The sequence below is a fragment of the Nyctereutes procyonoides genome, unplaced genomic scaffold (genome assembly GCF_905146905.1).
Source record: "Nyctereutes procyonoides isolate TBG_1078 unplaced genomic scaffold, NYPRO_anot_genome, whole genome shotgun sequence".
NCBI classification, from domain to species: domain Eukaryota; kingdom Metazoa; phylum Chordata; class Mammalia; order Carnivora; family Canidae; genus Nyctereutes; species Nyctereutes procyonoides.
Genome location: NW_026575043.1, coordinates 29,236,489 through 29,255,436, shown reverse-complemented (window position 1 = coordinate 29,255,436; position 18,948 = coordinate 29,236,489). Strand labels below are relative to the sequence as shown.

Sequence of the window (18,948 nt, the reverse complement as noted above, 5' to 3'; positions counted from 1 at the left end):
ACTTCCTTCCACAAACAAAACAACAACGTGCAAATGCATTTTATGACAAAGAACCTGCAGATAAAGGCCAAAGCAGTGACTTGAGCAGGATCTGATGACCACCAACAGGGGAAAGGCATGTTCTACTAGAAAGAACGTAGAGATTGACCAGAACTGAGTTCAAATCCAAATTATAATTAGCTGTGGGACCACAGATGCCTCAGCTACAATAGGAAGAAAGTGGTTTTCTGCTTTATCAGTCTGCTGTCTCAGATTCTCTCCTGTTCCATCTGCCTCTTTGGGTCCCTTTTAACATGCGCACATGCACACACACACGGGCACTCGGAAGGTCCCTCTCTCCTCAGCCCCCTCCAGCTAGGTCAGAGTGTCCCACCACAAGCTCTTCTATCCCTTACATTAGACACTTAACCAGGTATTTGTGGTTTTCTGTTCTAGAATCTAAACTCTACAAAAATAAGAACAATTTATCAGTCTTGTTCGACCCCTGTGTTTTCCATCATTTACATATAGCTCAATAGCTGACACTGAGCAAAGCTATGAAAGCATGGATGTGTGAATGCTTCCTGTGCAATTACAAGGATCAGATGAGACAGGGTGGAGAAAAGAGTCAAATGCAGTAGACCAGGAAAATTATTAGTTCACCTCTGACCAGCCAATGAAAATACTGAATGATGCCAAATGCACAAGAGTTCTTCTATATATGAAATATTAATGACCTTAAAAGAAATAAACACTCATAAAAACATGTAATTTTTGAAGCTCTACTGGAAAATCATAACTGGGATACGCAACTAAATTCTCATTTAATCCTATCTCGATGCTTGGATAGAGATAAGACGGTAAATGAATGCATATATGTTCAATTACTTGATATTTGACTTAGCTACTCATTCCAGCTTGACTCGAATGATACAATGAAAGGAGCCATAGCATACTGTTTGAATATAAGCATGGACATTTCACTGTTAACTTGTCACTCTGATTCCTATTACTTAGTGTAAAGCCTATTGATAAAATCCCAGGGTTTTACGCAGAGGTAGAACAATTCACCCAGGACCATCTGTTCCACCAGATTTACTGCTGTGGTCTTAGTCGTCTGGGTTTTAATTTCCAGAAGGCAGTCTATTTCAGCAGCTGGATGGAACTCATCACAGGAAGAGAGGAAAACAGAGGAAGCAGTTTCCATGAGTGATGCAGGTTGAAAATCTAGCCCTTCCTTGTTCCTTTAATGAGCTCAGGGTCTCCTAAGACATAAGAATAATTAGAATGCTTCTATCCCAGTGGGTATTGGTGGAAATGCAAACTAACAACTGATTTTTTTCTCCTTTCATTATCATTGTCCCCCTTCCCTAGACAGGTGTATTACCTCTAGGCTCCACCATTTATCCCTAGCTGTGCTAGATCTATGCCAAGTCATACCATGAATACTTCCATGTTCATGAGTTCATACCCATCAGAAAACCATTAATATTTACTTGACTACATAATGCACTAAATGGAAATATTAATCTTAGGAGGGCACTTTAAATCCTTTTTTACAATTTTACTTTTATTCCAACTTCAAGGTATAATTGACAAAATTAGAAGATATTTAAAGTGCACATGATGATTTGATACACATCGTAAAGAGCTTCTCTCAAGTTACTTAGCACAGCTATCACCCTCACATATTTATCTTTTTTTTTGGGGGGGGGGAGTGTTGAAAGTATTCTCAGGTTTCTTCCTTTAGGACACTTCACGATGGTAATGGTCAATGTCACCATACTACACGTGAGAAACAGATCTTATTCATCCTAAATTGTGGCTAAAAGTTTGCATTCTTTTACTAGCCTTTACCTGTTTCCTCCACCATCCAACCCCCCCGGCAACCACTTTTCTACTTGATATTTCTATGAGCTTGATTATTTTTTAAATGTTCTTATTTATTCATTTGAGAGAGCATGCACTAGGGGGGTCCGAATGGCAAAGGGAGAGGGGGAAGCAGGGAGCCCAATGCAGGACTCGATCCCAGGACACCGAGATCATAACTTGAGCCCAAAGCAAATGCTTCACTGCCTGAGCCACCCAGGCGCCTCTTGACTTTTTGTTTAGATTCCACATATACATGATACAGTACAGTATTTGTCTTTCTCAGTCTGGCTTCTTTGACTTAGCATAATGCTTTCAAAGTTCATCTGTGTTGCAAATGCAAACTGCCAGATTTCCTTCTCTCATGCCTGAATAATATTCCATTGAATACTTATCATGATCTTCTACAACTTAAATGTCTCAGAGCCTTCAGCAGCACTTGTTACTAACAAAAATTAAGGTTGATTTTTAAAAAGAAACACTGTAAAAAGTTATCAGTAACAACCAGAGAACTTCTAAATTTAACAAAATGGAAAGCAATTTAAAAAATAAATAGCTTCACTGTAATAAAGTGCTCTGAAAACACTTCCATAGCCATCTCTAAAATCTTAAGATCTTTATTACTGCAAACACTAGGTAAAGTCTCTCATCTAATTAATTTGCTTTCTACGAACCAACACCAGTAGCTTGAATGCCAAGAACAAAACAATTGAGAATACTCATAATTTGGAATTCTACAAATGAAATATGTTGGTTAAATTTCCCCAAATACATCAAAAGACATTAATTTAGACTCCACTAATTTGGACATATAATTCAAGATGAAGTTGTTTATGATTCAGAAAACTTAAGGGAAAATAATTATAAGGACAAACCTGCAGAAAACATTTCAACAGGAAAGGAGAATATTTTACCTTATGTAAAAAATAATTTACCGTAATAATTTGCATTCTAATTACAAATAATTCTTACATATCTATTAAAACATTTTGTCCCCTAAGGACCTGCAATATGCCCAGAGCTACAGAATGCATTATAATGTAATGTAATAGAGATGATTTAACATGTGTAAAGCTTTGCTATTGGCTTTTTCTTCTTTTAAATTGATTTGAGAGACAGAGGGGTATGAAGGAGTGGAAGGAGCAGAGAGAGACAGAGAGAGAGAGAGAGAAAGAATCTCAGGCAGATTCCTAGCTGAGCATAGAGCCTGACACTGGGCTTGAGCTCATGACCTTGAGATCATGACTTGAGCCAAAACCAAGATTTGGATGCTTAACAGGCTGCACCACCCAGGTGCCCCATTGGCTTTTCTAATTGAATGAAATGAGGACTTGCAATTTGCAATGATAGTAACAGAAGATGAGATAGGGGTACATACTCTCTGTCAGGCACTGGGCTCAGGATTTCATAGAGAACATAAAGGTTAGTTTTACAACAACCTTCTGAAATAACCATGTCATTGTCATCCATTTTACAGACCTGACAAGTGTGACCCAGAGAGTTTGCCTGAGGTCAGACCACTCAGTGTGGGTGAAGAAAGGATGAAAATGATGTGGAGCTCATCACTTACCCCTCGGACTGCATGATTTACAGTCAAAGTGTTAGCAAATGCCTCACACAACTTTCAAAATGCTTCTATAGTCTTATAATGATTTGGATATGAGTAGCGATAATATGTGATTTATTAATCACCTTTTTACCATGAAAAAAGCTGAACAAATTGAAAGGCTAGAAGAACAGTTCGAGAATGACCTGTAACCCTACTATCCAGATTTGCAACTGTTAACATTGCGCCATCTTTGCTTTATCCACCTTCAGTCTAGCTAGTTTTCTGTGTAGTCATAAGCAGGCTTGTAGATATTTTGATGAAACATTTGCGAGTCACAGATATCACTTCATACACTTCATAATCTTCAGCATACATATCCTAAAAATAAGAACGCGTTCTTGAATAACTGTAACACCATTCTCCTACCTAAAAAATGAACTCCAATTCTATATCATCTAGGATCTGTTTCATATTCAAATGTTACTTACTGTTCAAAAATGTCTTTACTGGTTTTTCTTCTCAAACCAGGATCCAGTAAGGTTCTACACATTGCTTTATGTTCCTCTTGTCTCTTACTGTACAACACCCTTCCGCCTTTCCCTGTGGCACAGAATTTTTGAAGACACTGGGACAAACGTCTTATTGGATGTCCCACATTCTGAAGTAGTCTTAATGACTTAATTTCTGCTAATCTACTGTTTGAAAGTAACAACTAACAGAGGGGAGAGACAACCCAAGTATAAAGACCTGTATTGCAGGCATCAATCAAAAAAATTGGAATACACACAGGATAACAATCGTAACATAGCAACAGTTCTTGGAATGTGATCTGACAGGTCAGGGACTCCCTAGACCTTTTCAAGGGGGTTCTCAAAGTCAAAGCAAATAGTCTAAGTTGTAATTTGCCTTTTTCATCTTATTTTTCATGTGTGTGCAGTAGAATCCCAGAGACTATACGACAAAGGGTGACATCATTGCTTTGATACATAAGCTTGGATACACACATATTTGTATGATTTTGTGTTTCTTAGAATTTTGAAGCTAGAACCTAAGTTTGTGATATATGTATTTGTAGAATTTAACTCAGTATAATTTCAGCAATCCTGTGCTCTTATGAGACAGTTTTCTCACAATATAACCTTATTATCATCCAACATATCATTCTCTTGAACTCTTGAAAAACAATGATTATTCAGACTTGATAACCCTTGTGTCAAAGTGGAAAAAAAATAGAAGAAAATACATTTGGATATCTTCTGTTGCAATAATAGTTTTATTTTCTCAAAAACATTTGTAACTTTTAAAACTTTAATGCTATTATAGTTCTTAGAATTTTGTAATTGTTATTGGTATTAAGAGTTTAAAATAAAAGATAAATTTTATTAAAGGATGGATCATTGACTTTGAAAGGGGAGATGGTAAGACTCCTATGATCAAGATATAGCTGCTAATCTCTAAGCCTAAAGACACTGAAAAATATAGAAAAGGACACATTAGAGAGTTTTCTGACTCACGGATGGGATAAATCCTGCCCAAAGAAATTTGGAGACACCATACGTAGGAAAGTTTTGACAAAATCTATTTTTCTGGGATGTGGGTAGCTCAGTGGTTGAGCATCTGCCTTTGGCTCAGGGCGTGACCCCGAGGTCCCAGGATCGAGTCCCACACTGGGCTTCCTGCAGGGAGCCTGCTTCTCCCTCTGCCTGTGTCTCTCCCCTTCTCTGTGTCTTTCATGAATAAATAAAACCTTTAAAAAAAAACTACTTTTCCCTAAGCATTATAGATACTGTACCTTATTGTCTTAAACCACAGAATATTTAAAAAATAACCTTATCATGCTAGTTATGATGTCACTTTGTGCCCAATCACTAAAATTTTACAGAAAAGAAACTAAGCTCTTAAATGTAGGCATGATGAAGTTTTTTAAAAAAACAAAAATTATTTGGTACAGCTTCTCAAATTAGTAAGTGGAGCCTCTTACAGGGTGAATCACCATAGCGTTATGACTCGAAAAGTCCCCACAATAGACCACTGAAACCTTGCAGAGGTTGACTTTGCTCCATGCCCGCTGGATGAAGTCTGTAAAAGAAACCATTGTACGGTCTCCTTCCAATGATATACTATCTTGTTGAATTAAAGATTAAGCTGCAAGCATAAAAATAAGATCTTCCTTCCAGAAATGTACTTTTTGCCTTACAAATGGATGAATCTACAGACATGGCTAGCTTGTTGTTTTGCTTGGGTTATCTGATATCAGAAGCAACTAATCATCAAGGAAGATAATCTTTTATATGAACTCTTGGCAACAAACACAAGTGGTACCGGCTACTCGGGATGGAGTAATTTTTCATGTGTATGGTTTATCTTGGAACAGCTATGTTAATACTTGCACCCTTGGTGCAGAAGCAACAGTGGCCCCTTGACACTAATTAAGGCCATGAGTTGCTGTTAGATTCCTAATCACCACTTACAGTTAAAAATTCAATAAAATGCCAGTTTTACCTTAAAATACTTTTTGATGAAACAGTAAGTCACTAATTTTATTACATTTTGACTCTTGAATATGCATCTTTAGGATATTGTGACAAAATGGCAAGTACACAAACAGCCCTTCCCTGAAGCACGATGGTGGTCTCTCAAGGAAAATCTCTTGCGTAACTGGAGTTGCAAGCTGAGGAGTCCCACTTTTTTTTTTTTAATGGAACACCATTTTTACTTGGCCATGACCAACAAACTGTGGTTATTCAGACTTGAGTGTCTGGCAGACAATTTTTCAAAAAAGAACAAAGTGAGCCTGTCACTTCAAGAAAAGAAACAAACAAAGAAGCCAATGATAAATAAAATTTGAACTTTCAAATGAAAATTAAAACTTTGGATGACTTTTATGTGCCACTTTGGACTTAACAGCTATCCAATACTTGAAGACTTTTCTGATGACATCATTGGTGATGTGTGAATATTAACAAATGTGATTTTTTTTTAATTGGAAATTCTATAGAGCTCAGTGAACCAGTATTTTCCAGATGATCAATGCATGATGTTACAAACTCATGCATACGGAAAGATCTATTCATCAAAGTACAAGATGGATCAATGGATTTTAATGTGGCCACTGTTTCACATTCCATATTGCAATTACCTTTAATAAACTACCACTTGTTGGGTTGTGCTGCTGTATCAAATAAGAATGTTCAAAATTATCTAAAAAAGACCATTCACTTACTTCTCCCTTTTCCTACTACAAATCTCTCTGGGTATCATCTTTTCATATACCTCAACAAAACAAGAGAAATTCAACAGATTGAATGCAGAAGCAAATATGTGAACCTCTTCTACTAAGTCAGATACTGACAGATTGGCAAAAATGTTAACTTAAACTTCTATTTTTGTTAAGTTCTTTTTGTTTTTGTAAGATATAGTTGCCTTTATTACAAATTGGCTCTTGATGTTAACATTAAATGTTTATTTATAGTGGGTTTAAGTGAATTAATAATTGTTTTTAAATGTTCTCATTTTTTAAACTTTTTTTTAAAGATTTTTAAAATTTATTTATTCATGAGAGACACAGAGAGAGGCATAGACACAGGCAGAGGGAGAAGCAGACTCCATGCAGGGAGCCCAATGTGCGAATTGATCCCAGCACTCCAGGACACACCCTAGGCTGAAGGCAGTGCTAAACTGCTGAGCCCCCTGGGCTACCGAAATATTCTCATTTTTAACTCGTAATACAGTCAATATTGATAGATCCACATGAGTTGAAGAAACATTGACTTACAGTGATTAAAAGTGATTTGTTGATGAAAACTATGTAAAACATGAAATTACAAGATGCTATTACAAGGAAAATATGATTAAAGTTATGGATAGTGTGAGATAGTTGTTTTTACTAAATCTCTTTATAAGTAGAATCTTTGCAGGAAAATACAAGAAAGTTAGCAAATATGTTAAGTGGAGAGATAGTATTTTTATGTATTCTTGTATTTTCCAAATTTTCTGTTCTATATTATGGTTACATCCAAATGAAATGCATCCTAATGGGTCCATTTCAAACAAAACAGTTCTTACTGTTTTAAACTACTGGTTTAAATTCAATTACTTATTTACTCAATACAACTTAGAGTGCCTGTCATGGGCCATCCATCATGGCAAGTGTTTGGGATTCATTAACAAAAGCAAAGTTTCCTGCATACTGATCAGGGAAAGAAAGTGAATAGTAAATATAATAAATATTATACATATTATATATGTACACACACACATATCATAGAACACACTAGATGAGGGCTATAGCATTTTCCAACAGAAAAAGTCCCATAGGGTAGCAGGGATTGCAATGGGAGGCTGTTTAAGGTTACAGACTAAACAGGACTAGGGTGTCCTCATTGATAATGTGAGACTGTCCCAGAAATCTGAGAGGTGGGGAGGGGGGGGCAGTTAACTGTAGACCTAAGAGAGAGGATCCAGGCAGGTAGCAGGAGCAGCAGGTGGCTCTAGTGTCCACAGTTCAGTGACCAGGGGAGACTAGAAGAGCATAAGGCTTAAGAGGGAAGGAGTGGGGTGGGGAGGGCAGATCACAAGGGGCATGTGTCTACCCGCCTCCCCCCTCAAAGGACTTGGCTTCAATATGAGTGAAGTGTGCAGACACTGCAGGTTTTAAGCAGGTGTGGCAAGATCTTACTTACAATTTTAAGGGACCCTCTCCTGGCTATGTGAAGAGTCAACTGCAGGCAGCTAGGAACCCACATCCGCCACCCGAAAGATGGTGGGCATCTGGCAATGGTGGAAGCATTGGAGGGGGTGAAGAAGCTCTTGAGCTCTACTAAATGGTGAAAGTAGGGAATAGAGGCAGCATGATTTCCTGGAAGACTGGACTTGGGATCAGAGGGAGGGAGGCCAGGAGGGCTTTGTAGCAAGGAACGTGCAAAAAGAGTTTGAATATTTTTCCTAGCTGAACAATTTTTTTTGAACCTACCAAGTTGCAAAGGGCTTGATTCCATCAGGTTTTCTTTTTTTTTTAAATATAACCAGGGTATTAGATGAAGTCCCATATTTATAAGGCAAGAGATCTCCAACCAACATAAGTCTGGACATAGTTCATCAATGTCCTCTACCCTAGAGCAGAGCCTACCGCCACATGACTTACCTTCAGGTAGCATGTAGAGAATGGAAGTCCTTTTTTTTTTTTCCTGCCATAAGAAATTGGGTTGGTATCAAGTTTAATGTCAAGAATATTGACAGGTACCTTGTGTGTGTGTGTGTGTGTGTGTGTGTGTGTGTGTGTGTGTACGCCAGTAACTTCCTACAGCTCATGCCGATTGAACGAGAGTGGAAATCTCTGATGTACTGAAGAAATCAATTTCTACTGATGAAGTATTAAGGGTCTTTCCTAACTTACAGATATCTGAACGCTCCCGTTAGTGAGCTTATCAACCCTTTGTGTTTTGTCTAGTTCTGTTTGGTTTTCACCCTCGACGCACTTTGCTCCCCTAATTAGATCATTGGGCATTGATCCCACTTCACTCTGCTATGCACAGCCTTCTAACTGATCTTCCTTCCCAGAGTTTCCTGTTGCCCGCTCAGTGTACTCCACATCACTGCCAGATTTATTGTCTATCGGCAGCATTTAGCTCTTATCACTCCATGGCTCCAACCTCCAAAGGTGACCTCTTAACTCACCAGATTCTAAGAATTAAAATTTTTTCCTGTGTGTAAAAACACAATAAATAAAGCAAACCATTGTGGAGACATCATTGAGGTTTATCATCTGTGTGATAAAATGTAAACTCCTTCCCCAGGACCACTGCATAATGAGTAAGCATATGGGCTTCTGAGGAAAGACAAGCAAACTGAATTAGGCTCTGCTGGTAATAACTAGCTGTGCCTCTGGTAGGCAGCTTGACTTCTCTAGGCTTCAGCCTCCTTCCCTTACAAAAAGAGGAGGGGTGGATATTACCATGCACTGCATAGGGTTGGGGTGAACATAAGCAAAATAACAGATATAATGTATTAAAGGAGGTACCTTTCATGTAGTCATCATTCAATAAAACATTAGCAGTTGTAACAATTATATACATACTCTTATCCTATAGGTTATTATTAAGACCTTCAATAATCAAAAAAAGATTCTAATATGTCAAATATAAATCTTAGTGTAGACTCAAGAACGCTAGAAATACCCATTTTTATTTTCAATCTCTTCAATCAAATTATATTTGATCTGGGGTAGGAACCCTTCTTTCTCAGTTAGCCATCTCATGACCTTCATTGTTGAATCTTCCTCAAGGTCATACCAAATCCCGGAGTCGGAGGATGGGAAGTCAAGTCTCTCATCTCTCTGCTGTCATGGTCACGAAGGACCCTTGATGCTCAATGGCTCTCTGCTTTTGGGACCAGAGATGAGGAAGGGGACCTTTGGTCAAGCTGGGAATCCTGGCACTTCAAGTCAGCCTTCCCAGGTGAGTCTAGGAGAAACCTTTCTAAGGTTCTTCTCTTTCTCCATCTGACTCCTGACACTCTAATTTCATTAAGTGAATGCATGTTTTTAAAAATCGATAGGATCCTATCTTCTAGAAGCTTTTAGTATTGACCCAAAATTCTGAGGTCAAGAAATTCACATGTTTACTGCAGCATTGTTTGCATAAGCCAACATACGGGAACAACTCAAGGTACCCATCAATAGATGGATGAATAAAGAAGATGCAAGATACAGATACGGAGATATGTATCTACAGGTGATGGCCTATGTGATAGCATCACACATACATATTGGATATACAGAGACTATTATTCAGCCATGAGAAAAGAGGACATTTGCAACAACATGAATGGCCCTGAGCACATCATGCAGTGAGAAAAATCAGAGTATGCCAAGGTATAGGATCTCGCTTGCGGAATCTCAAAAAGCCAAACTCATAAAAACAGTAAAATGGTGGTTACCAGGTGATGAGGGTGGGGGGAAAAGGCAGATGGTTAAGACAGATGGTTAAAGACAGATGCTGCCAAACTGGCAGCAGTAAATAAAAATAATAATAGTAGGCAAGCCATACAGATATATATATATATATATAATGCACAGTAAATACAGGTCAGCAAACTTGCTGAGAGTATAGAACTTAACTATTCCAACCACTAAAAGAATAATGTGATGGAGGTGCTAATTATCATCACAGTGGCAATCGAATTACAATATATAAATGTATCCAATTAACATTGTGTACATCTTGAAATTATAACGTTATATGCCAAATATAGTCAATTAAAAAAAAAGAGCCTACCAATTTGTCTGGAAAAGAGGAAAGGGTGTAATAACAGGGGAAAATATTTCAATAGTTTGTATTTGAATACATAAGCCCATCACTAATATTTGCAGAGCCCCGATTCCCCGTGCCACCAAACACCACCCATCACAACCCCCGCGCGCCCCCCCCCCCACACACACAGACACAGCTGCCTGTTTAGTCAATGCTCAGGCACAGGGGTGGGCAAATGGCGAGGCGAGTAGAAAGGAGCTGTGGGGAGGTCTGGGCCAGACTTTGGAAAGGAGGTTGGAGCCATCTGATGATGGAATTCCAGGGTCCTGACCCTGGCCTGCAGTGGGGCGGGGACCACACCCAGGAGAAACTAGTGGGGATCCCTTCTGGAGTACAGGGCTCAGGGACAGGCATCTGCAAATAGTGTGTCTTCTTCCCTAGTTACATGCTCTACTCCTGCCCTTGGTGCTGGAACCCAACACCACCTGCATGCTTTCTGACACAGCGACTCTTCAGGTACCTTTTGCCACATCTCTAATCACTGACAGGTCTCCATTCAGATGATTCAGGTAATTGACGGCAGAAAAGACAATTCCACAAATTTTTTTAAAAATCTATTAAACTGTTATCCCTGAAACACTCATTTAGACCAGGGTTCTATTCCCATCAGTTGAGTATCTTTCCTACCACCCTTACGCTCATGCTGGGCAAACCTGCATAAGAGGGGCAAATCACTTGAGCTCTGTGAGTCTGTTTTCACCTCTAATACAGAAATAATCATTCTGTGGGAGACAAATGTGTCTATTTGTCATTAGGCAAGTATCAGTGATGAAGTTACTTAAAAGCACAACAAAAAAATACTGCATGTACAGTCTTAAAAAATCATCTGCTAAGCCTATGATATACCCAACCACAGACTTCCAAGTTGGATTTTAATGCTATCCAAGTCTGCGGATTCACAGCCTTTCCCAAAGCAAGTACCAACCTCTTCGACCAAACCCTTGGTCAAAATGCCCTGGAACAGTGGTTTCCAAACCTGAAAGTCAAGAGGAATTCAGATTCAATGAGTCATGGAATGGGTTCCAAGAAAGCAATGCATTTTTTTTTCAAAGTGGTAACAAATATATAACATAAAATTATCCTTTTAATGATTTTTAGGTAGACGGTTCGATGGCATTGCATATCCACATCGTTGTACAAACACTGCCACCATCCATCTGTAGAAGGTTTTCATCCTCTCAAACTGAAAGTATAGGAGCTAAAACGAATGCCCCAGTCTCCTCAGCCCCTACTGGCCACCATTCTACTTTCTGTCTATGAGTTTGGCTTCTCAAGGGGACTCATATAGATGCAATTTTATAATATTGGTCTTTTTGTGACAGGCTTCATCCACTTAATGTTTTCAAGTTTCATCCATATTATTCCACGTATGGTTTAACCTCTCCCCCGATGATTTTCATGTATGGCAAGGACAATGGCTTGACCAATCCTTTTCAGTTACTATGTGATCATTTCAAATAACCACTAAGAATCACAAACCTAGTCCAGTTTATTTTCTGAAGTACAGCCAACCTGTTCCACCTATGTCCTATTATTTTATATTACTGTGCTATGTTATTTTGCTGTGCTATGTTATTATGTTTTAATTTATTGTAGTGAGAGCACTTAACATGAAATCTGTCCTCAACTAATTCTTTAGTGTATGACACATTGTTCTTAACTATAGAAATAATATTGCACAGCAAAACTGGAGAGCTTATTCATCTTTCTTAACTGAAATTTTATGCCTGCTGATTAGAACTCTCCATTTTCCCTCTGTCCTAGCCCTTGGCAACCACCGTTCCACATTCTGATTCTATGAATTTGACTATTTTAGTACCTGATAGAAGTGGAATCATGCAGCCTTTGTCTTTCCATGATTGGCTTGGTTCACTAGGCTCAATACCATCGAGCTTCCTCCGTGTTGGTGCCTATTGCTGGACCTTTTTCTTTTTAAAGCTGAACCATATTCCACTGTGTGCATCTACCAGTTTCTTTATCCACTCACCTGTCAATGGATTTTTAAGTTGTTCCCACATCTTGGCTATTGTATCTAGTGCTGCATCATGGGAGTGTTATTATCTCTTTGAAATCCTGATTCTCTTGGATAAATGCCCAGAAATACGATTGCTGGATCTAAGGTAGTTCCTTTTTTTTTTTTTTTTTAACTTTTTGAGGAACCTCCATACTGTTTTCCATAGCAGCAACACCATTTTGTATTCCCTTCACAAAATCTGTCCACATCCTTGCCAACACTTTTCTTCCTTTCTGATAATAGCCTTCCTGACAAGTGTGAGGAGATACCTCATTGTGGTTTGGATTTGTCAGTCTGAATTCCCACATATTTGTGTCAACTTCTTTAAGACTCAGCTCAGAGATTTCCAGGAAATGGTCCCCGATAACTTTCTTTATCTCAGTATGACTCCCTCCCTCCTGAACAGCACCTGCCACCCTTGCGTTATAACCAGGTACTGAAATATCTCCCCCCCCCTCACTAACATATTAATGCATCAAAACCCCTACTGTGCAACAATTAATAGCAGGGAATTTAGGATCAGGGATAAAATCTGGTTTTGAATCCCAGTGCCCTCACTTCTGAGCTATGTAACTATGGGCAAGTTATGTAAAGCCAGCCAGCTTTAGGTGCCCCTGGTTGGTTTAGCTGGCAGGGCATGCAACTCTTGAGATCTCAAGTTGTTAAGTTTGAGCCCCATGTTTGGTGTAGATATTGGTTAAAAATAAGATCTTAAAAAAAAAGCAATAGGCTTTTTAGCTTTTTAAATCAGAATACAACAACTGAAGTTACTTAGCTCATGGAGCAGTTGGATTAATAAGTATGAGCACTTAGCAAAGAAGCTAGTATCAGGCAAGCACCCAGTTAAAAGGATCTACCATTTAGCTTACATAATACTACACTTAACATAGAGTGTGTCACGTAATAGGTACTCAGAAGCATGCAAATCGAAGGAATATATGCAATGAAGCCAAATACAATGAAGTGCTCGTGGTTTTGAGACAGGGGTGCACCGTTTGCACAGTCCTAGGGCACTTGCCTGGGGATAAGTGGAAGGTGAAACTCAGCCCACCCCCTCTCTGCATGTCACCCGTTTCACCCTGGGAGACACCACCTCAGCCCAGACAATGGGCTCCCTCTTATACTTCAAAACAGGTGCCTTATTTATGGCAACCCCGCTCTGCGCCAAAGATCTTCTGCTTGTTATATTTCAGAGACCACAGGAATATTTCCTTGAGGCTATTTACTCAAGAAAAATTCAGAAAAGAAAATTATTTATTAACCTCCAGAGTCTTCTTTAAAATCTCTTAGAATAGCTTTTGGAAAAAAAAAAATCCACTGAAGGGCTACTTTCAAAATCAGAACTAAGGTCACTCTGGTGCTTCTATCACAATGATCACGAGGAGGTGAGGCACTAATGACACACTTTATTAAATTACCTCTGAAATGCCTAATAGTATCCATCCCTGTGGCAAACTTGGAGGATCAGAGTGTACCTTATCTTTGCTCTGTAAATCTTACAACAGCCTGTGCCTGAGCAAAAATATAATAGGATGGGTTTTTATGGAATTCAACAAGTTATGTCCGATTGTTAAGACGAAAAAGCAGCATATAACCTTTTAAATGCTTAATGTACTAATGATAATCAGCCAAAAGGTTTCTGCCCAGAGAGTCTACTCAATCTTTTGAATCCTGGGAGGTGTTATCCCTTGTCCCCAGAGGCTATGCCTTCCTTTTAGCAGAGCTTCTCCACAGTGACATGACATGTGGCTATGATGCATCTTCACTCTGCAGCAGGGTCCTGTGTTGTGCAGAACACTTAGCATCTCTGGTTCCTACCTGTGAAATGTCATGGGGACAAGCCAACAACCTCTAGGGGTGATACCGCCCAAGATTTAGAATCATCACTCTATAAATTCATAATGTTCCCGTTTAGCAGTTGAGTTTGCGAGTCGTTCTGCCTAAAACCTCAAAATCCTGGTGACTTGCTCCAATTTCCATCTCCCAGGGGCTGGATACCTATTATCTGGTAACCGCAACACTGAACAGCCATCTATGTGAAGTGCTTCTGGAGCCTAGCTGCTTGTGCATAGACAAACGGAATGCAGGACTCTTCACCCTTGGTTTATGGCTGCTTCCAAAACCATTCTATTTAACACATGGTCTCTAAAATATGTTAATAGACATTCCACACAAGAAGGATTCCATAGATGAATGAGGAAATTCTGAGCTATAGAGATTTAAAAATCTTCTTTACGTATCAAGGTCTTTATTTAAAAAAAAAATACTAGAAAGTTAACTGGGAAGGGAAAAGAGTATCGCCCAACGTTTTCAAAAAGGTAATCTCTTAATTCAAGATTATCTATTAATTTATTGAGCAACTAAGTATCCACGCTACATAGTTTGGAATCATAAGTTTATATTAAGGTGATGGAATTCATGAGTCCCTAGGCTTGACATACAATAGACTTTACCATGGTCTCATGGTGGTGAGTTGCTCCCTATTTCCATGATGAAACTCAGTCATAATCTTCTCTGAAAGCCTCGACTGCCATCTCCCTAATCTCCCCCTTGTCTTTATCCCACAATGTGTAGACTCTGCAGACACATCTACAAAGGCAGAGGGTCTGGATGTCTCTCATCTGTGCTCCTGAGGTGCCCTGGGTCTACCTCCATCATAGTGATTCTCGGTTTATGCTCATCAGTTCATTTATCTGCCTCACTCGAAATTCAGCAAACCACAGCCCACTGGCTCACCACCTATCGTTGTACGTCAGATCTTAATAGAAGGTAGTCATGTTACTAGTGTAAAGATTCTCTCCAGTTGCTTTCATGACACGATGGCAGAGTAGATGCAACAGAGTCTGTATGGTCTGCAAGCTGAGAGTAATTACTATCTGGCTCTGTAAGGGAAAGTGTGCCAACCCCTACCCGAGTCTATTAGGATCTTGAGGTCAAGTATAATGTCCAACTCCTCCAGCTTAATGTCTGGCAAATGGCAGGCGCTCAAAGTTTGTGGAATAAAAACATGTTTTACCTTTCAAAAATCAATCCAAGGGTATCAGTAACTGTTTTAATAAAATAGAAGGGATGGAACAGTCAAGCCAGGTCACAGAGCCAAAGATCTTACTAAATGTTGTTTTTTACGTTGACTTGGAAATACAGATTAAAAGAAAGTTAACTCTTAATAAATACAAACCCTCATTTAGAAGTCTATAATCTAAGTAGAGAACAGGATTCAAAGGTCACTCTGTAGAACATCTTTGAGATATGAATTCTTGATACAAATTCTCTCCCAATATCATTTTGAATTTTTCAAACAAAACCTTTACTTTTTCCTCTCAGGAAATAATTTCTGAACACAATTGTTTAACAAGTGCCTCTTTCTGGAATGTAAGCAAAATGGTCTTTTGCTTTATTCCATATCACTCTTAAATCCATTCCTTACCAAGAGATTTTCTTTTTTGATTTCATAGTAAAATTTTAGAAAGCATAAGAATGTGGAGAAGTAAACTTCCATTCTCAAAAAACCATGGCAAATTATTGGAACCTTTGATAAAGTAGTTTTGCTATTAAGGCTCAAAAGTCAATAAAAGAGTAAAATTCACAACTTTTAAGAGTTTCACCTTAATTATAAAGCTTAATCCTAGTTCTACCATCTAATTATGGGTAAAGTTATATGACCCGTATATTAAAACCTTTTTAGCATAGGATTTAGCACATAGCATACACATAGTATTATTAATAGTTATTATTGCTCACATTTTAAGTGGCTTCATACATACCACAGTTAAGAGTGGTTATCAAACACTTGTATATCAAGTGCTTTTCTTCCTTTAATAATTATAACCATCACTAACATTTATTCATCATAATCAGTGACCTGCTCTCCTGCTAACAGCTTTGCAAACTTTATTTCATTTAATTCATGAACGCACCTTCTACCAAAAAAAGATACAAAACAATTTATACAACGATGCATGTTCCTTCGATTATCCTAAGTATTAACTTTCAGACAAGCTAGTAACAGCTTAATCCTAAATTGACACATACTTCCTCAATTTATTATGTGACCAATTGAATAAATGCCATGTAGGACATTTTTGCAGTTGGGCAACAGACTATATAAACTGACAAATTAGTTTATCCTATGAAAGCTGTAAGCAATGATGGGTCAATATATTATCTCTTCAGATTTGCATTTTGATTTCTGAGCATCATCCAAAGGAGTGACTTGGATAAGACATGCGGGAATTTGAGAAGATCAATAAGAAAGATGAGAATGGGTGCTGAGTAGAGGGCCCTCTAAATCTATCAGGGCTCAAAGAAATAAATTGACACAGCAGTAAGCATAAGAGAATTAATTTGGGGGAAAATTAGGTCACTCTCACTCTCACTTTATAACAGCAATTAAAGTACCATTATATTTTATTATCTTTATATGTTTAATAATTTTAGCTCAGACTTCACATATTTTTGCAATCGTTAAAATTTAAGTTTGTTATTTTAACTACAATCATAAATGTGAGAGGCCTATAAGATGATATTAAATATCAAATCAAACTTAATGGTATCTTTTTAAGATATGACCATATGTCTACATTCCCAGCATTTTTTAAATTAGTTCTTAATATGTGCTAAGCACAGTATAATAATAAGTCTCAGCCATGTTGCTTAGTAACCATGCAACTTTGAACAAGTTAATTAACCTGAGTCTGTTTTCTCAGCAGTGCAATGGAGATAATAGAGTTTTATATAAACTAACTAACTTTTCTCTTCAATCATTCTTTAGATTCTCTCATTATCCACTTCATGCACACAAAAAGGTAGGACCTAAGACCACTCACAAATAACTTTCTCTCTCTGGGTCTAAGTGAGTCTAACCTGGATTCAAATCCAGAGCTGGTGCTTCAATGGAAATTCAGCCAACCAGTGCCTGGAATTCATTTGCCAAAATCTCAGATTGTTGAACCAGTACACCTTGGAAAGTTAAACGTAAGTTTGACACTATCACTGTGTCTGCCGCCCCCTTTCCCCCACATTTTATGTTCCCCTACTCTGTTTAGGGTGAAGCCACCATGGGGACAGCCAGCGGCCCTTTCAGTAAGTGAAGCTGCTTCTATTATCAGCCTACAAATGTTCCAGGGGTAGAGAAGTAAATCTACCAGGTGGCAAGGGTCGTGAAATCCTGGGCTGTAGAAGTAGTAATGCTTTTGGCTGACATGTCACAGTACAGATTGCTGGAAGACAAGATGTATACTTTTCCTTGATTAGACTATTTTATTGCCAATACTTTTAGTTGGACAAATCTAAGTTGTCAAACAGATGCCAATAAACTTTGATTTTTTTTATGATCCAGCTACACAGAGCTTTAGCAAAAGGCAGCCCATTCGCGCCAACACTCCCCTGACTTTAGACTGATTTGAACCTTAACCTATATCTCCAACAACTAAAGTGTAATTAACATCCACAAGTTGACGTGAAAACCAAACCATCTCACACAAGAAGTACTACAAATTCATAGGCCCCCCAAATTTGTTTTAAAAAACCCTTCAACAAAATGTACAGGTATAAATTCTAATAGTCCCACTTTTGGATTCTTAAATGGTTCAGATTAAGTGACAAAAGTTGATATTCTAAAAGGCTGCAGTGTTGGCTCAAAGATGGCAGAGGAGGACACAGGTATCTTCATCAAGGATACAACTAGATAACCTCACAAGCCTAAATAACCCAGAAAACAGTCCAAAGACCAGCAGAATGAAATTCACAAACAAAGGTAGAGAAGAGGCCACATGGAAGAATGTAGGAAGGGTGAAAATGCAATTTGAGACCTAAACAGACTGCGGCCAACCACACATAGGAGGGAGCCTGGAGTGTGGTAGAGGATGAGAAACAGACTATCACACCAGGGAGCCTGCCCAGGGAATACAAACCCCCACAGCATTTGGCTTTGAAAGTGAGAGCGGCCAAATTTTGTGACTTCTTAGAACCAGCATGACTTAAGGTCTGGAATTCTAAAAATCAGCAGGCTTGGCTCTGTGACTTAGAGGGACTTAGAAAGCTGAGTCCCTGCCCTTAAAGAGACAGCACACCAAACAGTCCCTCAGATACAGCATATATACAGCAGTTTAAAAAACCCTGGGGGCAAATGGGGATGTGATTTAGTCATCACAGGGCAAGTTCTGGGGAGGCAGGGATCTCAGAGAGACCCCTTCAGGAACAGAGGAGCTCGCAAGGCTCCATCCCCT

General features: G+C 38.6%; 1 protein-coding gene across 4 annotated transcripts in view; it reads right to left on the bottom strand.

The window, feature by feature from the left end:
• PRKG1 (protein kinase cGMP-dependent 1) overlaps nucleotides 1-18,948 on the bottom strand; it is a 1,197,536-nt gene that overhangs the window by 348,413 nt on the left and 830,175 nt on the right. The gene's annotated exons all lie outside the window — the stretch shown is intronic.